The 25,812-nt window shown below is 41.9% G+C and overlaps 1 protein-coding gene across 1 annotated transcript in view; it reads right to left on the bottom strand.

Moving 5' to 3' along the window:
* ME3 (malic enzyme 3) overlaps positions 1 to 25,812 on the bottom strand; it is a 116,733-nt gene that overhangs the window by 53,357 nt on the left and 37,564 nt on the right. The window lies entirely within an intron of this gene.

A 25,812-nucleotide genomic window follows, 5' to 3' on the forward strand; every position in this document is an offset into this window, starting at 1 on the left:
CTATGGTGACTCTGCCATGTTCCTGGGCAGCCTGTTCCAATGCTTGACAACACTTTCCATGAAGAAATCTTTCCTAATATCCAATATAAACCTCTCTTGATGCAACTTGAGCCCATTTCCTCTCATTCCATCTATCACTTGTCAACTCTTGAAACCGACCCTCACCTTGCTACAATCTCCTTTCAGGTAGTTGTTGAGAATGAGAAAGTCCTCCCTGAGTCTCCTTTTCTCCAGGCTACACAAGCCCAGCTCCCTCAGCCACTCCTCATCAGACTTGTGCTCCAGACCGTTCACCAGGTCTGTTGCCCTTCTCTGGACAGGCTCCAGCTCCTCAATGTCTTTCTTGTAGTGAGGGGCCCAGAACTGAACACAGGATTTGAGGTGCAGTCTCACCAGTGTTGAGTACAGAGGGACAATCACTGCCCTGGTCCTGCTGGTCACACTAATTCTGATACAAGCCCTTGCAGGACAAAGCACTTTGCTTTGCTGAACCTCATTCGCCTTGGCCCATCAATCCAGCCAGCGCAGATTCCTCTGAAGAGCTTTACTACTCTCCAGCAGATCAATGCTCCTACCCAATTTGGTGCTGTCTGCAAACTTAATTAAGGTGTCCTTGACTCCCTTGTCTAGATCATTGATAAAGATGTTAAACAGGACTGGTCCCAGTCCTGAACCCTGGGTAACAGCACTTGTAACCAGTCACCAGCTGGATGTAACTCCATTCACCACCACTCTCTGGGCCTGGCCATGCAGCCAGTTTTTTACCCAGCAAACAGAGCACCTGTCCAGGCCAGGGGCAGCCTGTTTCTCCAGGAGAATGCTGTGGGAGACAGAATCAAAGGCTTTACTAAAATCTAGGTAGATGACATCCACAGCTTTTTCCTCATGCACTAAGCAGGTCAGTCTGCCACAGAAGGAGATCAGGTTGGTCAAGCAGGACCTGCCTTTCACAAACACTTGCTGGTTGGACCTGATCCTCTGGTTGTCCTGCACATCACATGATGCCTCTCAAGATGATCAAGTCCATGCCCTTCCCCAGCACCAAGGTCAGGCTGACAGGTCTGTACTTCTCTGGACCCTCCTTATGGCCCTTCTTGTAGATGGGAGTCACATTTGCTAATCTCCAGACAGCAAAGATTTAGATTCGGATACTGAATAGTACACCCAAATCATCATCTTCTAGTTTGCCACAAGACACAATATGTATTAATGGTAAATTATCAGTGCAGAAGACAGATATGACATGTAGGATGTTTTCTAGGTGCTTTTTTTTTTTTTTTGAATGAAAGTAGCACATAAAGTGCTACAAGTCTTACTCAGTAGCTGACACTAGTCCACAGCTGGAGTCAAATGCTAGATTTTGCAGGATAACCCTGCTCTTATGGGACAATTTCTTCCTTCCTAGGCAGAAGCCTGAGCATATCTTGCTCCTGTGCATGCAGGGCCTGATGCTCCAGATGACCAGTGCTGGATGAACTGCCCAATGAACAGCAATGGTAAATACATTCTTCAAGTCTGTGAAGAAGATTATGAAGTTCTTAATTAATGGTATTTCTGCTATGCTGATAGCAGATTAGACAGCAGGATAGAAGAAAACATTTTCAGAAGTATCTAAGGAGCTTAAATCCTAATGAAAACTTCACCCATAACTAACCAACTGATTCATATCTGGGCAAACAGCTGACAGTAAAGTATTCAAAATCTGCTGTTATTGAACTACATCTACTCAAGCACACACACACACGCTTGAGAGGATATAAATGAGCAGCTTTATGGGTGCATAGTTATTAAACTGCTATTTTCTACCATGGATTTAACACTTTTCTATGACAAATAACTGTTATTATCATTGCACAAGAAAAAACTGAGGACACATCTCAATGAACTTGGTTCACTCTCCTCTCCTGTTGCTTGTTCCTGTCCCTGTGCTATCGCAGTGGTTGTGCCAGCATGAGCATGCGTGCAGTCACACGGTTAATCAGCAAGAAGAAGAACCTGGCTTAAAAATAACCATGTCACTTGATCTCAGAGCAGCTTTCCTGGCTGATGATACATCATAGATGGCTCTACAGACACTGGCAAACCTGGACACAGTCACTGGGGACATACGGTCCTGGGAATGAACCACTGGAAGAGACATTCACTTGTAAGTGGTGCAGATCCTGCTGAAAATGTTTGTCAGACTATCAGTGATGGCAAGGAACCTGTGCCAGGAGAAAGGAAAGGACTGAAACTGATTCTCCTGTTTGCCAGATCCATGCTTTGTACATAGTGTGACACTCCTTTCATTAGTAAAATGTGCCCTAGCACAAATTAAAAGAAAGTCTTTATGTGTTTCAGAAAAGTTATTCAGCCTGCAGGATATCTGAGAAGAAAACACTCTCATTTCACAAGCATTTTCATGGTTTTCTTTCTGCTCTGTATCTGGAGAGAAGCAAGTATTTTCCAAAATCTTTGCTGTAAGAATATGGCAGAGAGAAACTGTCCCTCTTCCAGCCAGCAGATAAGGAGTCACCTGGGAGTCAGGAGGTCAGGATTTTGTTGTCAAACCCAGGAAGAGCACTGAGGTCTCCATGGCTGTTGTTGAATGTTGTACCCAGGACACGGCTAGTTCTACTCAAATGCCTGACAGTTCTGACCCAAATTTCCTTCCTGGACACAAGAAACCTCCCCCCAAATGAATTTCATAGCAGAACCGGTAGATTCCCACAAGATAAATGTTGAGTTTTTGTGAATTATGATGTCTGAATTAAAACTGAAAGGCAACACATTCTCATCAAAAATCTTGTAATCATCTGCATTCTCCAGGCTGGAGACTTCTGAAATACTAGTCTAAGATCAACACTGTACATCAGCTCTGCATCACTATTTGGCTTTACACTACCAATATTGTATCACATCAGGGAAAATACAGCTACTGTGAATGTCAAATTTTATCTGCAATGAATGGTGGGAGGGGAAGGATATAATTTCAAGCCATTTACTTTCTGTGACCTTTGAACATGAAGGACAGATAAAGGGAGAGAGAAATATTTGGCATAAATACTCCACTTGCTTGTCTAGAGAGTCACATCGCAGGCTGGCTGACAACTGTCTTAGACCTGACTCCTGTTCATCTCCTAAAACAGAAATGAAGCTCATCAAACACAGTAAACCAGTGGTGATTACTCTTCTGGAAGACAGAAAAGGCACAAACACTGTGTCCTATGCACTGCTGCCTCCAACCACTGAAAATCTTCTTGTGGTATTTTTTCAATAGGAAAAAAAGCCTTTCAGTGGTTTTCCACTCACTAAAACAGTGAAAAGTTTCAATATTTTGTCAAATGATCACACACCCAATACGAGAAAAAACTTTCTGCATTTCAGCTCATTTTTATTAAAAGTAATACCGTGATGCCTTACAGAAACAGCAGCTGCATGGCCATTATAGTAATCCACTCACTGGTTTTCTGGTGTGTTGGGCGCTGCCTGAATGACATTTCCAATCATCCCACAAGACCAGGAGCATCCATTTTCCCTTTACCGAGGGGCAGTGAGAAAGCTGTAATGGAATTTCCTGGAAGACCTTATAGCAGCCTTCCAGTACCGTTACAAGAAAGCTGGAGAAGGGCTTTTGACAAGGGTATGTCAAATGGATAGGACAAAAGTTAATGGCTTCAAACTGAAAGAGGGTAGGTTTAGATTAGATATTAGGAAGAAATTCTTTACTCAGAGGGTGGTGAGACACTGGCACAGGTTGCCTGGAGAAGTGGTGGCTGCCTCATCCCTGGAAGTGTTTAAGGCCAGATCCTGGTTGGATGGGGCTCTGAGCCACTTGTTCTAGTGGAAGCTGTCCCTGCCCATGGCAGGGGCATTGGAACAGGATGATCTTTAAGGTCCCCTTTCCAACACAAACCATTCTATTATTCTATGAATTACAGCTTCCATGAAGGTTAAGTACTTGTAGTTGGGCTCTGGCCCTTCAGTTTCCCTGGGGATTTACTCATCCAGCCTCCTTTGGAGGGGAGATCACCAGGCTGGAAACTGCTCAACTATTCCCAGTGTGCTGGGAAACCTCTTGATGTTGAATTGGCAATTAATGTAATAATGTATAAGATTGAAGAGGATCAAAATGGAGTATTTTGTGCACACCTTGGGCACAACCCTGCTCAGTGCTTAATTTCTAGTTTTTAGGTCTGCAATGTGCCAGGAGTACGATCTCTAGTGCCAACTCATTGTTTCAAGACACAGCAAATGCAAGTCCCTGAACCTGAATTTTAAGCAATTTGGAGATCTATGCTCATGAACGCATGTTTTTGGATTGTGATAGCAGCTTAAACTGCTTAAACACAACCACAGTTGTTCTGTTAACAGTCCAAGGGTAAGCATGGCAACAATAACACACAACATCTTCAACTCACAGCAGTTCTGCATTTATTGCATCTGAATGAGCTCTACCAGTGATAAGCATCTTCATACAGGAACAATTACAAACCTCTTATGAAGAAGTCGCTGCCTTCACAACCCATTAAATCTTCAAAGCACTTTTCAGAGCTGGTCCATTACACAGTGGCTCTGTGGCAGGGTTGGGAGCAGAACAGAAATTGCCAGCTCTAACGTTAAGGCTGATTTCTGAAGTTTCTGTGAAGGCCTAGGAGTAGGACCCCTGGGTGAAGGGGTTATATTCCATAAAACAGCACAACGTGAAACGAATTTGGAAACACATTCTGCCCCAGATCAAAAGCTGGAATTCATTGAGGTATTGCTACGTTTAAGATTAAAGCTTTTAGGCTTGGAATTTTTTCTTAAGACTGCCTGAAAGCCTTATTGTACCACTCTTCTTCTGGTCTTGAAAGGTTTAATGACTAGATGATGAGCCACAGCTAAAGCCAGGTGCTCCAATTCAATTTTAAATGTGTTGGAAATGAGTTGGCATGGAGAGGGCAGATGCTAGGTCACTACCCAAAAACAAAGGCAAAAATATCAGCTGCCCACAAGGCTTCACACTACATAGGGGCTAAGTCTTGCTCTGAAAAGGCTTACTGCAAAGAACCTCAAATGCTTCTGTTTTCTTATCACTGACAGCACCAAGCCCCTCGTGTGGCAGGTCCCTCTTTGCAGCTCAAGCTCATACGTCACTTATTTTGGAAACTGAAGGGTAAAGTCAGTTCACAGATAACGATTAGTTTTATCACCACCCTCCAGCAGTGAGAAGCGGGTGTTTCACTTAGAGCTGAACACAGCAGGAGGGATGCTAGTATGGGCTTGGGTTTATAATTTACTTATTATAGATCATTCTATATCAGGTGGGAACAAAGACACAAATGACAGTTCCTACAGTATCAGAAAACTGTTTTTAAGGTAATGGGTGCTTGATCAAGGGTTGAATTATGCCTTAGTTAGTGCAGAACACCCAGAATCCACTATGGCTCAGACAATCTCCATCTCCTCAGCATCTTCTTGGAGCAATGCCTTGGCTTACTGCATCTATCCATATCCCTGTACTCTAGAGAACAACAAGCATCCATGGCACAGGGAGGACTATGGGACTTCTTGGATGGCCAGAAGAAGGAGGTTATGTAGTTTGTACAGTTCCAGGCCACTGCTCTCTCTGATGCCGGGACTCCAGCTGCAGTTCTTAGCCAACCTTTGGGACCACATTCCTCATCCACTGCAAGCTGGTCTGGCAGTCTCTGAGCTGAGTAAACAAGCGAACATCTCCAACCCTTTGGAAACAGCCCCTGGAACTGGGAACTTCCTAGTCTGGTAAGAGCAGAGTATTGTAAGGGCATGCAGGGGAAATACAGAAACACAGGGATCACCACTGCAGGCTGCAAGTTAATCCACTTCTCCTATATCACTAGTACATTAACAGCCTGGCTAGGAAGACCTAATAGTCAGGGAACTTAATAACCTTATTCCATACAGGTTTTTCCTGTAATGTGTTTTCCACAGATATTGCCATCCGTCCAATTTTACGGTGGGGATATACTTTGACTATCTGCAAGCATAAGGGGCCAGCAGCAGAAGCTAAACTAACCCCCACTGAGACTGCCCACAATGGCAGAAAACATCCATTTTCTACATTGAGAAAAACTGTTCTACAAAGATCAGATCCTACTGTGGCCTCCTTGGTCCCAGCTGACTTGATAACCCACTTCATAGTGCTCCTTCTCCGCTACTCAAGCTTCTCTTGCTGGTGTGGATGGACTGACACAGGCCCTGTCCTGCACTGCATCCTACCCTGGAAAAGCTGTATCGAAAATATTATTTGCATCAAAAGAGGGAAGGAGGGACATCGGAGGGGCAATCCTTTATTTTCTCATTTTAAATGTCTTGTAGCTTCATAATAACTTTAATTCATACATGTTTGTGCTGCTAAACTTGGAAGAAACGCAAACCCGTCATGCTTTGGGGCATGGAGAAGACAACTCTGAAACCTGGAAAGAAGAATCCCCACTGTGCCTTCTTAGCAGTTATTGCTGGACAAACCTTTTGCTGACTGTGATTTACAAACTCTTCTCACAGTGTCTATTCCTCTTTCTGAGCTCACAGGCACTAGTTGAAAAATCACACACTCTTAGCCATCCCCTTTGTTACAAAATTATATAACAGTGGATTTGTAATCCTTTCATATCATTCTTCCTTCCTCTCCTACAGAGCCTGGGAACAGTATGAAAACCTCCAAGACAAAGATAATTAAGCAACTCAACTTCATGTTTGTTTTAGTTCCTGGGGACCATCTTTAATGAGGTCCACTAATTCAATTACAACATAAGTTGTTCCTACTATTAATGAGGTTTTACCAGTAACTCTCTTGTTTAGTGCAAGTAACTTCATTTCACTGAATTACAGGGACCTATTTCCATTATTCGTCTTAGTGACTTTTGATTTACAACAACATAAGACTGAGTAGAACTGGAACATGACAAAGCTCCTATGCCAGAGGGACCTGATCCTGTACAGTTTACCTCACAGAAGTAAATGCTTTCATGATGAGGACATCCCTTACGGGCCTGTGACAAGCATGATATGACAGGGTCCCAGGCAAGAAGCAGCAAAGCCACACTGTTCCCACATGCTACAGGAGGTTTACTTCAATAAACACAACTCACAAGACAAATGTCCCCAGGAAGTGATTCAGTAATCCATAGGAAGAACTGCAGTGCTGAACTCCTCAAGCCCTGCACTGTGATTTCAGACTGTAGGGGTACAGCTCTATACCAAATTTACTAGAGAATTTGTTATGATTTCCCACAGTTTGTCAGCCTCCAGGGCAGCAATCTGTCCTCCATATAAAAATAAATAAATAAATAAATAAATAAATGAATAAATAAAAATCTATGAGCTCGAGACTGTATGTGTTTCATTTGCAAGCAAGATTTTGTTGCATTGAGAAAAACAGATTTTTAAAGACAAACTAAGACAGACTTTCCCAAAGAACAGCTGTTTTAGCAGACTGGCTTTGTGAAGGATCTATGAACTTTGCAGAGGGTTAAAAATAGCTTCATTGCTCTATTGATAGGAAAGGTGAACAGTTAATGCCAAGTTAGAGGTGAAAAGACACAGCTGTGTATTTTTAAAGAAATCTGTATTTTGAACAAAATTCAACACCTTGCTTCTTCCCACAAAAGCAATATTAATATTATCATAGAGTTCTAGCCAAGATAATGGGAATATTTTTGGTTCTATAGAGAAATAGGTGAGCCTGATATTTCTTTTGATTTTGACTGGATTCACACATGTCTTTACATGTATGAAGTCTCTAAATACAAGCTTCATGTCTTTCGGTAAAGGAGAAGAGTAAAATCAGTGCACAGAGAACAGGACGACTATACTACAGTAAAATTAGGTGTCATGGGAAGAAAACCCACAGAAATGCTGAGAAATCATTAAGAGCAATAGAGCAGCACAGAATCCCAAATGCGGTGGGACATACGGTGCATGTGTACATGAAAACAATGGAGCAAAAGACTATTCCTGCCTGGATGAGCCTAAATCATGAAGCACTTGCTGGTTTCCTCCTCACATACAGCAAAATATCTGGTAGAGAAGGGAAGCCTGATGGAGCACGCAGTAATGAGGACATCAGGTTTCAGGCTACAGCCAAACACATGGGCAGAATCCTGAGGCAAACCCCAAATTCTCAGCCCCCTATCAAAAATACCCCACTTGAATCTGGCCCACAGATTTTGGTGGACTGGCCTTCCTGAATCCAAAGAAAATGAAGACTCCCTGTTGCCTCCTCTACATGATTCCCAGTCTTTGTAAGCAATTCCACATCAGTTTTACAGCTACGACTGTCACACCTTTTCGTGCCAATTAGTGAGTGAAAATGAGCTAGTCCAGGACAGACATGAGAAGCTCAGTCCACATGGCTACATCTCAGTTGTGGGGGAAGCTATTCTTTCACCTCGTGAGGAAAGGGGGTAGGGTAAAATCAGTTTGTGCAGGAGGTTTGCCAAGCACAAACCCCCGTATTTCTGCCAGAGTATGGCAATTTCTGTGATGTTGCAGACACATATTTCTCCCCAGTATAATGTTGCCACTAGACAGGAAGAATTCAGCATAAATTACAATGCTTGCATTCCTAAGCCTACGAAAACCAGCCTCCATCATCAATTTGAACAAGAAAGGATGTCTGAGAAGAAAGATCAAGGCAATTTTTAGGTTTAAATGTGATCCAAAATATTAAGAGAATACAGTTTTAAAAGACAGTTTTACAATGTCTGGAAACTTCGCCCATTGTACATGCAGCTGATCACGTGAATTGTGGTTGCATATAATTGGGGTTTGGTGCTATAGAGAGGACTAATTTCCTTTTGAGGTTCCAGCAAATTACATAAAATGAGGCTTGTGTGCTTACTGCTTGCACGCAAACTGCACCATGCTGTGGGTTTGGAGGATGGGAGCCTCTCTGAAATTTGTATCTCATTTGCTACTGCGATCCCAGAAAATGGGGTTGCTCCAAATGTAGGCCAAAGATGGATTACAGTTCATGGGTTATTGCTGATGGCTGTATTTGGTTAAACATGACTGAAAAGTACTGGCTAAAGCACAGAACTAGCTGTTTCACAAGAAAATTGCTTGGATGGAAGCTTAATCTGAACGAAACCAAGAATAGTTTTGTTATTGACTTTACCTGAGATGTTTTCTCCAGTACCATTCATATGTCCTTGTATGCTGCCTCTACCAAAGCTCTGTAGAAAGGAATCATCATCATCATCATCATCAGCTCCTTGGGCAGTACCAGATGTTCTCTGCACGTCCTCATCAAAGTAGGCTTGGCCCCTGAACCACAATTTTGATCTAACATATGCCTACTTCAGAGCATTTCAGATGTTTACAAAATATTGAGATACCCTCTCAGATAAAGGATTCTAGAGAAAGGTGATATTTTCTTTAAAAAATTAGGAACACGAAAAATAAACAAGGCTCTAAATAAGAAATCTGTCATCTTAGTAAAACAAATCTGCTAGAAAAAGCCCCACTAAACTCTCCTCCAATGATACAACCACCACTGGAGGGCAATTAAACATGCAGGTAAACACAGAGCATCCAGCAGGAAATCTGTGTGAGTTTCCATTTCTTGTTTGAGTAATTTGCACAACTTCTGTTTTTCCCTTGCTGCTCCTGCAGTTCATCTGCACAGTGAGGTCTTTGATTAACTTCAATCCAGACAGCTTATGCTGGGGCTCAACTGAGAAACAGCAGTGCAGTGCCCATTGGTACTGTAGCACACCAGCTGAGAAGCATACAGGGCTCTCAAGAGTGTCCAGCTTCCCTCTGGAAGCCAACAGGGTATCTCTGTGCTGCCCTCATTTGGCAGCTCACCTTAGAGTTTATCTGTGCTTTGCACCATGATGAAAGTTTTCCTCCCACTTCTCAGCATTCCACAGGTTTTGTCTTTCTAAGCATTAAGCAACTTGCTTCCCTCTCTTTATAGGTGGCTAAAGCTGTATACAAACACACAGATACATATATGTGTGTATATATATATATACACACACTTAGCATCAAGACATGTCCTTTTCCAGTCTAGCCTCCAGCCAGCCTTAAGATGATCTCCATGCTGACCTTGGGGGCTGTCCTTTTGCCAAGCACATGTGTTTCCTCAGCACATGTGGATCAGTCATCTAACTGTCCAAACTACTTTTGGCACCACCAGGAGAGTAGCTAGCCTACCACGACTATCCTCTGACCCGTCCCCTTGTCTGAATACTTTACTTCAAACTTTTTGTTCCTTTTTAACGCAGAGAGGATAAAAAGATGTATGAAGTGCTCCCATCCATGCAGTCTGACCTTCCGTGTCTCCAGCTCTCATCACCTTTGCATGCACTCTCCCTACTATCTTTGTCTACTGTCAACTCGATTTGAGCTGTTGCTGAATTCTACACAGTTGAATGCAAAGCACTCGGCATGTTTGGCCCCAATACCAGAGCATCTGGACTGCAATTTGTACAATAACACAAATACAAAATGATAGATCCTTTCTATCAAACCTCCCCTCCAGGACCTCTAAATACTCTTCCAGTGATATAGTCCTTTTATTTTCCACTTTCTTTGCTCCTCAAAATTTCAGTTCTATCGTTTCCATATGGTGTGAGTAGTCTATGTCCAAATATTCCAGGTGACCAAATACCACTAATTTCATACAAGTGCTTTAATTTTTATCACTTTCTTGAGATTGAACTTAACTGCTTCAAGTTTCAAAAGCACATGCTGTACTAGAAAGGTATTTGCACTAGACTATAAATCAAATAACTAATAAAGTTCCTGAGATTTTTCCAAAAAAAGTTCAAAAATGAAACTCCCATCCTGCTCTTCCAACTGTTTTAAATCAAGGACAGTATGAAAAAGTTATCCAAGTTCAGAATGAAAAAAAGAGGACAATTACTCTGAGATGAAATTTAAAGATTAAAACCCTTTTGATTTCTTGAACTGTTTGACAAACATTTCTGTGAAACAGCAATTGCAGCAAGATGTTATGAAATACTTATGTCAGTTTCTAACATGCGTGACCACATTAGTCAAGACAGCTGAACTGTTCATTACTGCTAGGAAGCTCTAAATCACCCCTCTGGCAAACTTTCACATGAGTTTCGAAATAAACTGGTTCCGTTTTTGATTCCATTAGATGCTATAGCTTAAAATACAAATAATATTATTCTTGGCATGCCTGCTGCCTGTTCACCTCGGCACAATTACTTCAGCCTCTCCTAGCTTGGATGAGTATTGTCTGAGGCCAACGCAGGAGCTTCCTTCCTCCAGGAGAACGTGTGTTCTTCTGTAACTGAAACAATTTGGCTAAGTGGCACAAAGATGAAGTGTGACTGCAGAAAGGGTAACAAACACAGTCCAGGCTCTTTGAATACACAAGTGTTATCCCAAACTAATTTGGTGTATGGATGACGAGGCAAAGGCAATGGCTAAAGCACTGATTTCATTCGTGCACCTCTGTTTGTCAGGAGACACCAACTCATGCATCAAACCTTGAAACCTGCTGTTCGAAGTTGGGTTTCAACTTAATAATACCTGCCTTGCTAAAAGGGGATGTCACAGTGTGGGAAGCATTGCAGGCAGAGCCAGAGCCTGCAAATACTGGGAAGGCTGATGTGATTTTCACTTACGACCTGTGAAAGACCTGTATGCAGGGCATATCTTTGGAAATAGACCCCTCAAACTCAGGCTTGAGTCCAAGGTTTTGATTCTCCCCTGCCTGGTACAACAGTCATGAAGCAACAGGAGAGCAAGGCAAATGTAAAATGACTTTTAACTTCTCGGTGTTTTAAATAAATGAAGGCCTGGATATTCAGAGCTGAAAAGTCAGACGGATGCTTTCTACTGACATTTAAAAATATAAAGGGCATTTATAGGAAAGATGGGGTCAGACTTTTTAGTAGAGTCTGTTGTGATAGGATTAGGGTTAATGGTTTTAAACTGAAAGAACATAGGCTTAGATTGGACCAAAGGAAAACTTTTTTTAGAATAACATTCATATTATTTCCAAGGGCGCACAATGATAGGACAAGGGGGAATGATTTCAAGCTGAAAGAGGCAGGGTTAGATTAGATACTAGGAAGAAATTCTTTACTGTGAGGGTGGTGAAACACTGTAAGAAGCTGCCCAGAGAAACTGTAGAGGCCCTCTCCTTGGTATTATTGAAGGGCTGGAAAGGGATGTCACAGTGTGGGAGCATTGGAGGCATTGAGTAACCTGATCTAATGAGTGGTATCCTAGCCATGGCAGGTGGTTTGAATTTGATAATTTTTAAGGTCCCTTCCAATCCAATTTTAAGGTCCCTTCCAATCCAATCCACGGGTCTATATTCTGGGGAAAACAAGGCTGCAATTTAGCATCACTATGATTTTTTCAGTTGTCAACGGCTATGTGGAGTTTTGTCACATACAGCATCTTCCTCCCAGGGCTACAAAATCCTGAAATTGTAGGTTACCATTATGTTTAGTATTGAACAAAACCTAAAAAGGTCACACTCTGATTTATTATCCCTCACAGTACAAGCATATTTTTCAGAGCATGTGTACAAAAGTCATGTCTTTTGGGTGTTCAAAAAAGCTTTGTCTTCTGCCCCATCAGTAAATGTAAGTGCTGACTTTACCAGGTCTGTCATTAACAAACATCACATACTTTCTGGCAGTGTCTCTGCCTTGCTGCCACATGGTAGCATCCCTTGCAAAGCCAGGAGAAGAGGTTGGTAGTTTTGACTGAGTGACCCGTTACTGATGCTGATGAACTAAAGGATGGTCTCAGAGGGAAGTCAACCCTGAAGCTGAAGGCACCCTAGGGAGTTTCTGAGCTGTTATTTAAGAATGTGCATACAACTGCATAAGCAGCCTCTTCAATAAACAAAAGTCCATGAGCACTAAGGATGGAATCCCAGTCCTGATACCTCTGTGGGCAAACAGAGGGGGATGTTTTGGTGCAGCTCTCTAATACTATGCAATGGTCAGGAGGAAGCTGATAGGATACTTCAGCCCTCACAGCAGGGTCATGCACTGCCCCAGGAGCTGACTCGGCTGCTCCAGGGCCCAAGGGGAGCTCCTAGAGAGTCACTTGGTCAATGGCATTTCCAAGATCAATTGCATTTCCATTCCTGTAGCAGCTTCTACTGCATTATCACAACACAGACTTAAGCTTGCTCATTCCATCCTCTCTCTCCCTCTTCTGCTTTTCTTTGACAGAAAATGCAAAGCAGTTATGTGGCAGAGGTGATAACAAATGGCAGATTATCTCATGGCATTTGCTATTTCCAGGATGTATCACTCAGAGCTTTTCAAGAACGTCAGCGATCACTGTGTTTGGGCTGCAGTCGTGACACACTGTCATCGTATTTCCTCTGATGACTTCCTGAAGCAGGGTTTTTGTTTTTGCTAGCTGATACTAGATGTGTGCGTGCCAAAAGCTAAGGAAATGAACACTATTAGTGCCAAACCTGCAGGATGAACTGTACAGCTACTTCAGCACAGAGTAAAGAAAACCTGCACTAAAAGTTGATGATTTTCACAGTTATTAGTAACTTGTTATTAGTACTTCCATGAAAGCATTCTGTGCACAAATGATGTCCGTGATAAATAGAGAGGATTCTGCAGTCAGTTCCTACACGTTAATTGCTCTAGGTTGTGTTAGGCAAGTTGGTGCACACTGATTTGAAGATCACAAAAACACTCCAGCTGGCACAGAGTGGCTACCTGCTCCCTCTGGGACAGTGGCTGTTGTGAGTCCATCAGCCTTCTGTTCAAGTGTATACACTGGTTTCCACCTTCGGTCTTGCTTTTTAAAGAAATCAATCCTTAAAAGTCCCTTCCAACCCAATCCATATTATGATGGAATGGACCGAGCCCTTGATTACACAGACTGAGTTCAGACTTAGAGCTTGATCTCTGAACCACCTCAGCATCTTGTCTGCAGAGACAGGGCAGATACCACGTCCCACGGTAAACTGTGTGCAAGCTGCATACATGCTGTCAAGGATATCTAGCTCTGGAAGAGGCTTTCAGAGAATGTCAAGTAGATCCTGTGTGTGACCTTACGGAAACATCAGAAAGCCCTTCCCTTCAGCAACTGTACCCCTCACAATTCAAAACCACCTTTTATTCCTAAAACCCTGTCAACTCAACCCTTCAAAAGCACAAAGCACAACGGAGAGCCTAACCACAGATGGAGTCTGGACTCCCCAAAGGAAGGAAGGCAGCATCTTCATGTCTGAGTCCCAGGATATGTGATGAGTGATATGAAGTCTAAAGGTGAGTAACTAGGAGGATCTAAAGACAAAAGCACTGCTCAAATAACTTTTAAAGTAACTATTCTGCTCAAATAACTTTTAAAAATGAAAACTTCAAAGACAATATCAGAAGTTTGTCTGAAAACCATCTCTTCTGCCCAAGGCTTGCTGATTAGTTCTGAGCCTAACACAGGCCTTTACTCAGTAGCAGGCTAGGTTGGAAATTAGGAAGTCAGCTTCAGGCCTGTATAAAATCATACCCTGTATGTACTGAAATGAAAAGTAAAGTGGACTAAGCTTCCTTTGTTCCTTAGCCAGAGAGTTTGGCTTAGCACTCAGCCTAGCCCTTCTTTCCAGCTTAAGACAAATTGGACTCCAGTGGTAAAACCCTGGCTCCAGCGAATTACACAACAAAACTCATGTTGAATCCAGAGGAGATCAGACATGGTAAGTCTTTGGAATTTGTTTGCTAGACAAAAACATAAATGTAAACAATGACAATTATTCCATTATTATTAAAAAATAAAACCTCCTTTAAGTGAAAGCTGAAGCAATGGCAAGACATACCAAGGTTAAACATATTAAATCTGTGAAGTCCTGTGAGGAGCAGGGAGTAGGACTCAGTGATCCTTATGGGCCCCTTCTAACTTCAGAGATTCTGTGATACTATGGATTTTAAGTTTTTAAAATAAATACAGTTTCTGTAGCAAAAGAAATGTTATATTATTAGGCTAAATTTCTTGGAAGGAAAATTGATGCTTTTTAATTTATATAGAATTGGCAAAATGCGGTATCAGATACTGGATGTAACAAATGCCAATGAAGTGTACCCTTTAAAATATAAATCCTTTAATTTCTGCTACTCCGATATGCCTCAACTTAGTGTCTTTGGATTTGAATTTAGCTAGAAGGTACAAGACTTTTTTTCCCATTTGGGTTAGCCACAAGGTTGGAAAACCAACTCATATTCAAGAAAGGAGAACTGGTTTTCCTTCTCCATTTTTTTACCGAAACAAGAAAACATGAAAACAGAGTCATACTTTCCAGGAGTATTTAGGTACTTGTAGATGCATAAATACATCTACTTGGACTATCAAAGATATATTAATAAAATAGGTCTCTAATAAGATACAACAGATTCTTTATTTACTGTATGTTATTTATTTTATGAATTTGCTTTTCTCATAACATTATCCTAAGAGGGGCTGGGTATATGCACACAGGCACACAAAAAAAAGAAAGAAAAAAAAAAGGCCATTAAAAATTTCTCTAAAAGAGAGTTCTAATTTCTAGCCAAACAGCCCTAATATAAAGTCAGAGTAAAAGCATCTGGAAAAGGAAAAAAGGAGAACATGTATGAATGTATCTAGACAAGCTACCTGGCTGCTCAACTAAAAACAATGTCTTGGGGCTGGTTTATAAAAACAAGAACTTGTTTACAGACAAATACGTGCAGAAACATTGTCAGCCAAGGAGAAAGAACATTAAGGAAAATAAAGAAAAAATACAAAACAAGGTTTCCTGCTTGTTACATGTCAGGCCATCCTACTTCAGCAAGCCAGTACTTCCCTCCAGGTCATTTACTCCAGCTGGATGCTGTTTCTGTACCACAGTGTTGTAACAGGTGAGTTTCTTCCACTACAGGGGTTCTCTGTTGTGGGGGTTATGTGAGTTTTTCTAGATGTACATTTTGTTGGACAACCAAGTTCCTCATCTTCTAATTTTAAGTCCTCCTCTGTAATTTCCAAGCCTCAGAGCATCCCAACATATTAAAAGGATCTGCATGTGCATGACATTTATTGTTTTGCTAATGAGAGAGTCCAGAATCACTAGGGGGTTAGTGTCCTAGCAAAAGAGATTAAGATAAAACAGCATTTTATCTTAAAAAGAGCCTCTATCAGTTGATTTCTTCTATTTAACCATGAACAAAGAAAAACCAAGATAAAAGTAAATACACAACACATTTTTCACATGGAGCCATAGAATTGTATCTTTTTTTGATGATTTTTTTTTATTTGTTTGTTTGCTTAGAGGAAGAGGAAATAATGATGTGCACACATTAAACTGTACCAAGGAGACAGACAGACACATTCTGTTAGCGTGGTTTTGTCAGCAAACATTTGATTACTTGGAGCTTTCTTTGGAGCCTGGAGCAGAGCCAGGTGGTGCCTATTGATGGCACTGAAAGAAGAGAAACACGGTGAAAGTCAGTCACCAGAAGAGACCTCTTTTTTTGCTTCTGCTTTGCCAAGTTGCTTGACAAGGTGGCTGATGAAAACAGCTCCTTTTCATCAGTTACAATGCAATTCTTTCAGGGTCTTTCTCAGCTCAGCCTTATTGTCAAGCTCTTACACGGGCCAGTGCCGAGTTCTGCAATGAAGTCACCATAGAAATGACATGATGAGCATGTACTGACCTCCCAACTGTGTTTCCTGGTCCCGAAATAAGTTTGAGCTCAGTTATTACGGCGCCTCTGATTTAATAATTGGCTTTTGGGAGACACTCAAATGCTTCAAATGGAATCTTTTCTTAGGGTCAAATCCTTTCCCTATTGTAGCCCACGGGAATTCTGCCACTGGACTTTAATGAGACAACAATCTGGCCATTAATCCATGAAAATTTGCTACTCTAGTTCACACTGCCCTCCCATTTAGGACCCTGTTGTTCAATTCACTCTGAACCAGCTTGTTTTCACTTTCAAGATAATTGCGCAGACCAAAGAGCAATTCAAACAACAAATTCAGCAAGAGCAGGCATTAGCTGCATTAACTGTATGACTGCTGGCTAGACACTGCCAAACCCCACTGCAGAATCTTCCCAAACCTGCTAACAGTCATTAAGTCACTGAAAACATGGAAGAAATGTCTTCCCCCTCATTTCGACAAACAGACAACTCAAGACCCATAAGCAGGGGGTTTCTGTGGTTCACAGCCTGGGACTACAAACATCTTTCGCCTCCAATAGCAGGAGCTGATTCTTTAGGTCAGGGAACACCAAGAATCAAATTAGGGTAAGGCTCACACTAATGGGACCATACTTTAGGGCAGACCTTCTAAATTGCCTCTTGCACATCCTGGCTGACTTCTATAAGCTCCCATCTAACAAAAAATACTGCATTTTTGTAGTCTTGTTTGAGCTGTAGGTCACTGAAAATCTTTCAGCAAGACACAAATGTTCTTTTAGAAATGTCCATACTTTGTTTGCTGTTTGGCAGATAAGCACTTGTGTTCCTAACCACTCTTCACCAGTAGACTTAGAAGCAGTTTATAGACTCTTGGGGTTTGTAGATTAAACACTAGTGATACAGAAAATACAGCAGATTTTCAGAGGCGACCAAGGTCACAGTAACTTCCTCTAATTTTAAGTTTGCTAGCTAACTTTTCCTACCTTGGCAATTGCTCATCACTCTCATTCACAGCTAATTCTGAGTTATACTCCTGAACTTCATTCCTGTGACACCTGGAGAAATACCTTTATAAATACAATGGCAGATTTCTCTGTGTGGAAGAAGAGGGTTAAATAAGAGAATATCTAGGTTTCTGTATCTCTGGTTAATAAAACAAAATTTCTCTCCTGTTGCCTCTCATCAATACTATTTAAGTGGTCTGGCACGCTCTGAAAATGCACAAGGGTGCTATTATGTAGAGGCACTAGGTACAGCAGGTTTCACTGGACTGTAACTGATTTGTTTCAGATGAAGGGATGCTGTTAACCACCACTGTGAATATAATTGCTTCGTTGATTTCCACATTCTTGTCATTGTTGGCCTGGCTACTGCAAGAACAAGCTGGTGAGGAATTCCCTAATGCTGGTTAAAAAAAGGGAAAAAAAAAAAAAGGAAGTCTTCAGGTCAAACCAGGAGTTCATCCAGAAGTGCCCACACTAGAGGCAATATGAATACGCCCTTTCACCACTTCACTGCTTGCCCTTTGCTCCCTTTTTTAGCCCAGAAACAACTGCAGAAAGAGAAACTTTCCAGGTGAGGAGGAAAGGGACCTTTCCATATGGTCAAAACACTGAGGTGCCGGCTCAAGCAAGCTCTGGGATGTACAACATCTGATTCCTTCTGTCACACGTGGCAGGGGGCTCAGAAGCCCTTAGCTGACTTTCAGTACTGGCTGTTGCTTGCAGCCTGTCCTTCCACAAAGCACAGCTCTGATCCTGAAGCTTTACCTCTGTAGCATGTCCGTGCTAGAATGTTTGTGGGAAAGCCTCTAAATGCCAACCAAGATCAGTGCAGGGTGCTCCCACCAGAGTGTTCTCGGTGGTTCTGGATTCAGCATCCTCATCTCAAGCAGGCTCAGAGCCACCCTGGATTCTGGTGTCACCTGTGGCCTCCAAGAAAGACTGACGCCTGCCCGTGCCAGATACTATACACACACAGGGTACACAGGTTCTGGTCTAAAGCTTGTGGAGCAGCATAGCAGTGGGAATGGGAATGTTATAGGGAAGGCTTTGCAAAGTTGTAACTGAGGAAGTGTGGTAGTCCATGAGTACTGGGTATCCAGGTGATCTTAGCCTCTACTGCCATTTCACACTAGATTTCTAATCCCTATTCTTTGGATTTTTGCTAATTTTGTCCCTCTCACGGAAAATTCCCCTGCATACCCTTCATCATCTGACTTAATTATTTTCCAAACACCAGAAATGAAGGCCTCTGGACTTTACAAAGGCTTTGGACATGCTTTCCTTCATTTGCTATGTAACATCAAGTGCACACATAATTCTTTATAGACTGGGAGTCCTAGGCTTGCTTTCTTACCTTTTAACTTCTCTCCTTCGTGGTTATTACCTAAATTTGAGGTATACTGTATTAGTCATTTCTCAGTAAAACTCCTTTGAAAATTAGGAGAAAACACTTTCATTTATAGTATTTTGAACATTTTACTTGGTTTAAATAATTAACCAACATAAATTCTCTTATGAAAAAAAACCAAACCAAACCAAAAAACCACCATGGTGAGACACAGCTCTTTATAGAAACAGCCTGGCAGCACTCAGTATTGATAAGTACACTTGCAAGCAATGCTTAACAGGAGCACAGACACATAAGCTCGATGCACTCCTGGTACTAGGAGAGAACTGTGAGCTGCAGACTGACTGAACGAAAGGCAGTATGTTTCATTTCAATAAATGTCTGGACTACAAACAAACCCTCAAAAACATTCACATTACAATGTTGTTATATCACAGCCTTAGCGTCTAAAGCACACTGTAAAAAAAGAAACAAGATCAAAACAAAGCAATGGAAAAATATGGGCTCCATCCCAAAGAGACAACTGGTAAAGAGAGGCAGAAGACAGCAGAGGAGCAGTACTGATTAGCATGATGAGCTTCATCCTCAGCACAAGCCTCGCAGTACTCTCAGCACGCCCACTGCCAAGTCAGTAAGTCAGCTCAAAAATATTTGTTATGTTAAAGTAATCCTCTGTGCAAGTCGTTTTAGTGTAGGATGACATTCATCTCAGAGGTAAAAACCAGAGGATCTTTGGCTGAATTCTTATTGTGAGTGACATGAAGAAAAAACCCTCACCATAGGACACCGATTTATTGCCTATGGCTCCACTGAAATGTGTGCATGGAAAATCAAGCTACTCCCTTCGAGCTGCATGACACCCAGCTGGGCCCGCCATGCAAATGAGGAGCTCACAGTGCCAGCTTTGGCAGACACCAGGCCTGCTGTGGACAGACGTAGCTAAGCAGGACAATCATGCTATAGCATAACAGACAGGCAAGGGATGCTTCCTCAGAGGGGCTACACAGAGCAGACACTACGGATCTGTACAGCAGAGAGGAAAAGAGAGTGTGTTGTTCTTTCTAAAAAGGGAAGACTGAGTAAGATATGCTCCAAATTTCTGCCTTACTTCATGTAACTGGGATGCATTAACAACTGCAGGAGGCATGTAACCAGCATAAATTACTGCATCATTAACTACTTAGTAGGCAACAGTTGCCCGCAGAATTAATTGGGTGAGCCAGGAAAGGCAAAATAAAAGTAGATAATGACATTGTATGAAATGTTTTCCTTCTAATACCACTCAGTAGCAGCACTAGACCGCCTCCACTGAGGACACCATGGATCTGGAGGCTGTAAGGAGCAGTTTTGGGATGGCACTACACCAATGGATACAGAGAGCTCCTAGTAATATTGCATTGCCAGGGACATTGTACTTGAGTCCTATTACATTCTTTCACATATTTTGTGAATACACCACTGATCCTACAAATCTGATATGCAGTAAACAGTATGTTAAAGATTAACTCATTTCCCCAATAGCTCACCTCCCGTATGCATTTTACTGCCAACACAAAGGCACTTCAGCTTTCCAACAAGGCTGCCATGCAAAGTTCACAAGCTGAATTTCATAGTCTGTGTCTGAAATGTGGAAAATGACTTTTCAGTTTTACTGCACGAAAGGGAAGATTTTCCAGACTGCAGAATTGCAGCCAAACATGGATGTTTAGTTTCAGCCTTGCAGGAAGGGCTGAAAAGCACACACAAACACTCCTGCCAATGCAGCCCTTCAGGGAGGTCACAGGCTAAAGGTTTACAGCACCTTCCCTAAAATGAGAAACTAATTAAGTCATTGTTTCTACACTGGACAAAAGGTTAAAGAAAGACTCAAAGGCCAGGACTCAGTGGCAAGCAGATGGAGCCCACCAAGTATTTCGTAAACTTCCTCCTCTCCTTGAATTACTGTGGCATCTTTGGGGGGCATCTCTGTTAGTGAGATCCAGAGCAGTTTTCTTGGGGGTGGTACCAAGAGAGCAAAATCCTGCCCAAATATACTATAAAGGACAGGAATTGCAGCTTCCAGGTCCAGATACACAACAGAGCACAAATATGTACCTGCAAGATAAGAAACGTGAGACTGTGGTGCTTAAGGACGTGGTTTAGTGGTGGACTTGCAAGGGCCATGTTAATGGCTGGACTCAATGGTCTTTTACCACCTAAAGGATTCTATGATTCTGTATCAGTAGCTTAACGTGGTCAAGTACTCATTTTTCGAAAAGCTGGTTGATAAATGTGCTGGCTTTTGTGGTACTCAAAGGAAGCTCTTTCTAATGTGGAGAAAATGAGAGGAAGAAAAAATATTACAAGGGAATGAAAGAGCCTCACGTTACAGGCTGCTTTGAATCAGGAGTCAACATCTGACAATAAATAAAAGAAGCCATGCAATGAGAATCACCTGTGAACTGCTCTGACTGCAAAGACAGTTTGATTCATTACAGAAAAGTGCAGAAAGAATAGCACCACACAGAAAAGCCAGAAACAAAGCAAAAACGCTTCAGGTAAATCCTGATACAGAATTCTAAAAGCCTGGATGAAATCATACCTGTGTGACATTTCAGCATAAGAAAGACCATACATTAGAGACGTTAGGCAAAAAGAAGCTGGTAACACGCAGACATACTGAGTACAACCTTTAGAGGGACACAGAGTGCCTGCTCACACTGGGATGGAGGTTGATGTTGCTTACAGTGATCCAAAAAGAAGGGAGGGAATGAAATACCAAGTTCTCCACCTTAGGTACCCAGAGGCGAGCTAGATGGCCCTTAAGGAAGGTCAGATAAGATTGTATCTGAAACAGGCTAAATTGTAGCTCAGAGAGAAAGGAATGCAGTTTGAAAAGAAATTTGTTTGTGGAGAAATATAAACATATGACATACATCACACAAGGTGACAGCAGTTGCACTTGTAGTTATGGTTAAGGTCTCAAAGATCAAGTGAAAAGAAAGGGATAAATGACAGGTGGACTCCCCAAGGAGTCCACCAGTGAAAGGAAAATAAAATGTGTTAAGTACAAATAGAGGCAAATAGCCACAGAAGGCAAAGGATGTTGGGACTTCAAGAACAGATGTCATGCACTTTGTTGAAGGTGGCAGATAGGAAGGGTGTAAAATACTGTCTTCAAGTTTTTGCTAAGACAAGGTCACTAGAAATGTTTCTCCCAGCAGGAATACGCACTGTTTCACAGAGAAATGCTGCATTTATTCCTTTATTAAAGAAGAAGAAACCTCTATTTCACTAAGATCTGGTCTACTAACATCCATTTCTGGTGTCCCACCCCTTCCCTCTGCAAAAAAAGAAAATAGTGATGCAAAGGATTTATGGCTTTCTTAAAGCACAACTCAGCTGCAGATAGAAAACAGGAAGAAATGAGGATGAAAAGCACAGCAAAATGTCAGAAAGGGTGAAGTAGAGACAAAGGAATGACAACAATCTGTGAGTGCACAACTCCTGTCCCATGGAAATAGGTTGAACATTTTGATGTGAAAGGCTTGTATCAGCCTTAAAACAGCCATAAGGGTATGAAGTCTTGCACTCCTTAGAAATAACTACCTAGCCTTCAAAAAACTTGCTGAGGAATCTGTCCTGTCCAAAAGCTCCAGGTCTCTGCATCAACCTCTACCAGCGAGGCAACACCATTACCAGCAGCAACACTGAGCTACCCCAGTGGGATCTGGAGGAAGGTCTTAAGCTAAGCCAGCAACATCCTGCAACCAACATCACAGCTGAAGGCAGTCGTCAAGAGAGGAGATTCCCCACAGGTTGGGGTCCTTCTCTCTTTCTTTCTCTTTTGATTCCTTCTGAATTCTGAGCATCTCATCAGGGCAATTCTTAGAGCCAGAGCCAAAATGATTTGAACACTTATTATTGAACACTTCCCCCAATAGCACACATCTCTGTTTATAGTGCCCTAGACTAATGCAGGCTCTTCCCAATTCTGAACCTATTAGACTGCATATTTTAACAGGATATTCATTTCATATTAAAAAAGCATCCCTTAACTGTAGCCAGATGTCCACTGAACTCTGCAAAAAGCTTTTTCTACCAATGCCACTTGGTTTACTCTTACATCTGTTGCGTAGCTCAGGAATTAGTAGAATGTAAAATGTTTTATGAATTCCCTCTGCTCTCATTCAGTGTTAATATATTCAACATGTTTTTCTAAAACCACATGCACGTTTTTTCCATTTCTTCTAATTTACTTGCATAACTTAACTCCCAAAACTAACCTGGAAAATTCACAGGAATTGGAGACAAGCTCCATCCACCTCTATAAAAGCTCAGCCCATTTCTCATTCTATGGAGGACCATTTCCAAAGGTTGAAATCTGACCTGACTGAAGTTAGGGGCAAAAAGTTGAGGGGCTTCATTAAAACCAAGTTTGGCTCAAAACTACCTCCAGGACTCTTCTCTTATCCCTGTTGTTTATGGTTAAGACACACCATCCACTTTATATGAACATGTCTGAATCACTATTCAGGACTTTAAAGCTCCTTGGACTGTGCTTAAGCCTATACACACCATAATGGCATCACGATGGAATTATTAGCTTCACAGTTGTTTTTTTCCTAGAGATTTATTTTCTGTCTGAGACTGAACTTTCCACCTTGTTTCTATCCCTTCAATCTCAGGAAGTAAGCATTGGTGTCAAATTTGCCAAATAAATCCCAAATCATCTGGGTCTTTTGTTTTTTGGAAATGAGCGAGGGAAAAATGACAAACTGTAATTACCATCTTACTCCCTACTGTGCAAAACCCAAATTGCTTCATATTCAGCATAAATAGTAATTTTGTTCTCTAAAGTAAATTCTGACCTGATTTCAATTTTCTTCTTGGTTAAAAAGGTCGTTGGTTGTTGCACAGAAGGAGGGAGAAAGCAAGTGCTCAGAGCTGCTTATGTGATATAGACTTAACAAGAAGGGTTATGAAAATCAGTGAACGAGAATTTGCTGTTCTGGATGCTGCATTTCCATCATTTTGATCTCACGCTGTGCTCACAGTGCCAACATAAATCCACAGGGAGCAGCAGCCTCTGCAAATCTTGTACTTCCAGCTGAACTTGCTACTTTAATGAAAGTGAATTCCCTTTGCACACTGTTCCCCCAGCTGAATGCTTCAAGGGCGAAATCCAGCTCCTCTCTCCTTGCTAGTGTCCTGCTAACATAGCCCACATAATATCACAGCATGTTGGCACATTTTAGCATGTTGGCACAGGGTAGGAAATACATCTGGAAGAAGACCTATGAACAATTTTGTAGTCAACAGACAACCTTTTTTGCCAAATGCTGGTTGCCCCTATTAGTTCTCCTGGGATGGGAAGAGGGAAATGCGTGATTATTGATCTACCTGAAGAGATTACATTCCCCATCAAGTGGCCTTGGGAGTATATTAATTTCCTTCCCACTCGTTCAAGCCTCCATGGAAATATCCCAGAGACAATACACCCTTTGGGTCTAAGGTCTACTCAGCTGCAAAGTTACTGTCTTTTAGTCACAGAATCAGAGAAAAAAGGGGAGCTGAAGAGGGGCATGAAAAGGTCATCTGGCTTACTGTTCCACCATAAGGCAAGATGAGCTACACCTACATCTCTCTGTACAGACTTTTCTTTAGCTCTCACTATCTCCCACATTGCAAGTTCCTTATTGCCCAACCTCCTTGTTCAGCCCACACTTGCACTGAAGGTCACTGCTTCCCATCCTGTCTGCCACAGCTACAAAAGAGCAGTGAACATAGTGAACAGGCAGGTAACATAACCATGGATTCATTTCACTATATCTTTTCTATGTATTGCATCAAAACCACACAAAGCACAAGCCGTTCAGGTGAACAAAAAGTAAGTACTGCAGGTGTCACTACCAGAAATGTTTGCTACACTTCACATTTCAGAAGAAAACATCCTAGACTGGATTATTCAAAGAGCAGCAGGTTCTCATCAGCAGCTCAGCAGCTATAGCCAGAGAACCTCTGCACTGTTCTTCTCAGGCAAACAATGCAGGACTGAAAAAGGCAAAATGGAACAAGCCATTTGTTTAATTTGTGGACCCTGGTTGATATAAAAATACAAAAATCTGGTGGAAAAACGTCTCCAAAAGCATGAAACAAAGCAAATAATGGGTTAAGGAAATGTATCTATGTACGTGTCTGTTTTTAACATATTCTCTGTCTTCACGACTTCTTTCCTTCCCAGTCCTTTAAGTTTAGGTGTAGATGTTACTACACTGCGGAGATGAACACTCTTGAATTATCTTTTCTTCACACTACCATGGTCTACACCACAGCCTTGTGTACAGCATCCAGGCTGTTCACTGCTGTCACACATTACCCTCCATCTCTAGACAACCCTCTCAGCTGTGCCTGCAATCAGCCAAGACAGCTCAGGGCTGCATGCAGAAGGAGCTGTCAGCTCACACGTGGAGCCAGCTGATGGCTGTTTCAGTCAGCTGAAGGACTTGTTTCTAATTGCAAAGTCCCAGCCAAGGCCACCCACAGTCCACGACTTTAACACTTCCCCTTCAAATCCCCTGTGCTGAAATGGAGAGAGATTCAGAGGGCTTGGTACCAGCTCCTCTCCCCACTAAAAAAAAAATTTAAATCAGCTTTACCTGCCCAGTACACCGGTCTTTTATGACCGTGTACTAGCCAACCTACAAACCAAATCTTGGACACAGTATCACTGCATCCATGACCTGCACTGGGGGAGTAAAAACAAAAATTTCCCCATTCTATAACTTACAAATAGGGAGGATAAACAATATAATTCAGCTTCAAAAGGCCTCCTCCACTGAATTTGGACAATAAC

Source organism: Myiozetetes cayanensis, unplaced genomic scaffold (assembly GCF_022539395.1).
Source record: "Myiozetetes cayanensis isolate MyiCay16 unplaced genomic scaffold, myiCay2020 scf5-8, whole genome shotgun sequence".
Classification (NCBI taxonomy): Eukaryota; Metazoa; Chordata; class Aves; order Passeriformes; family Tyrannidae; genus Myiozetetes; species Myiozetetes cayanensis.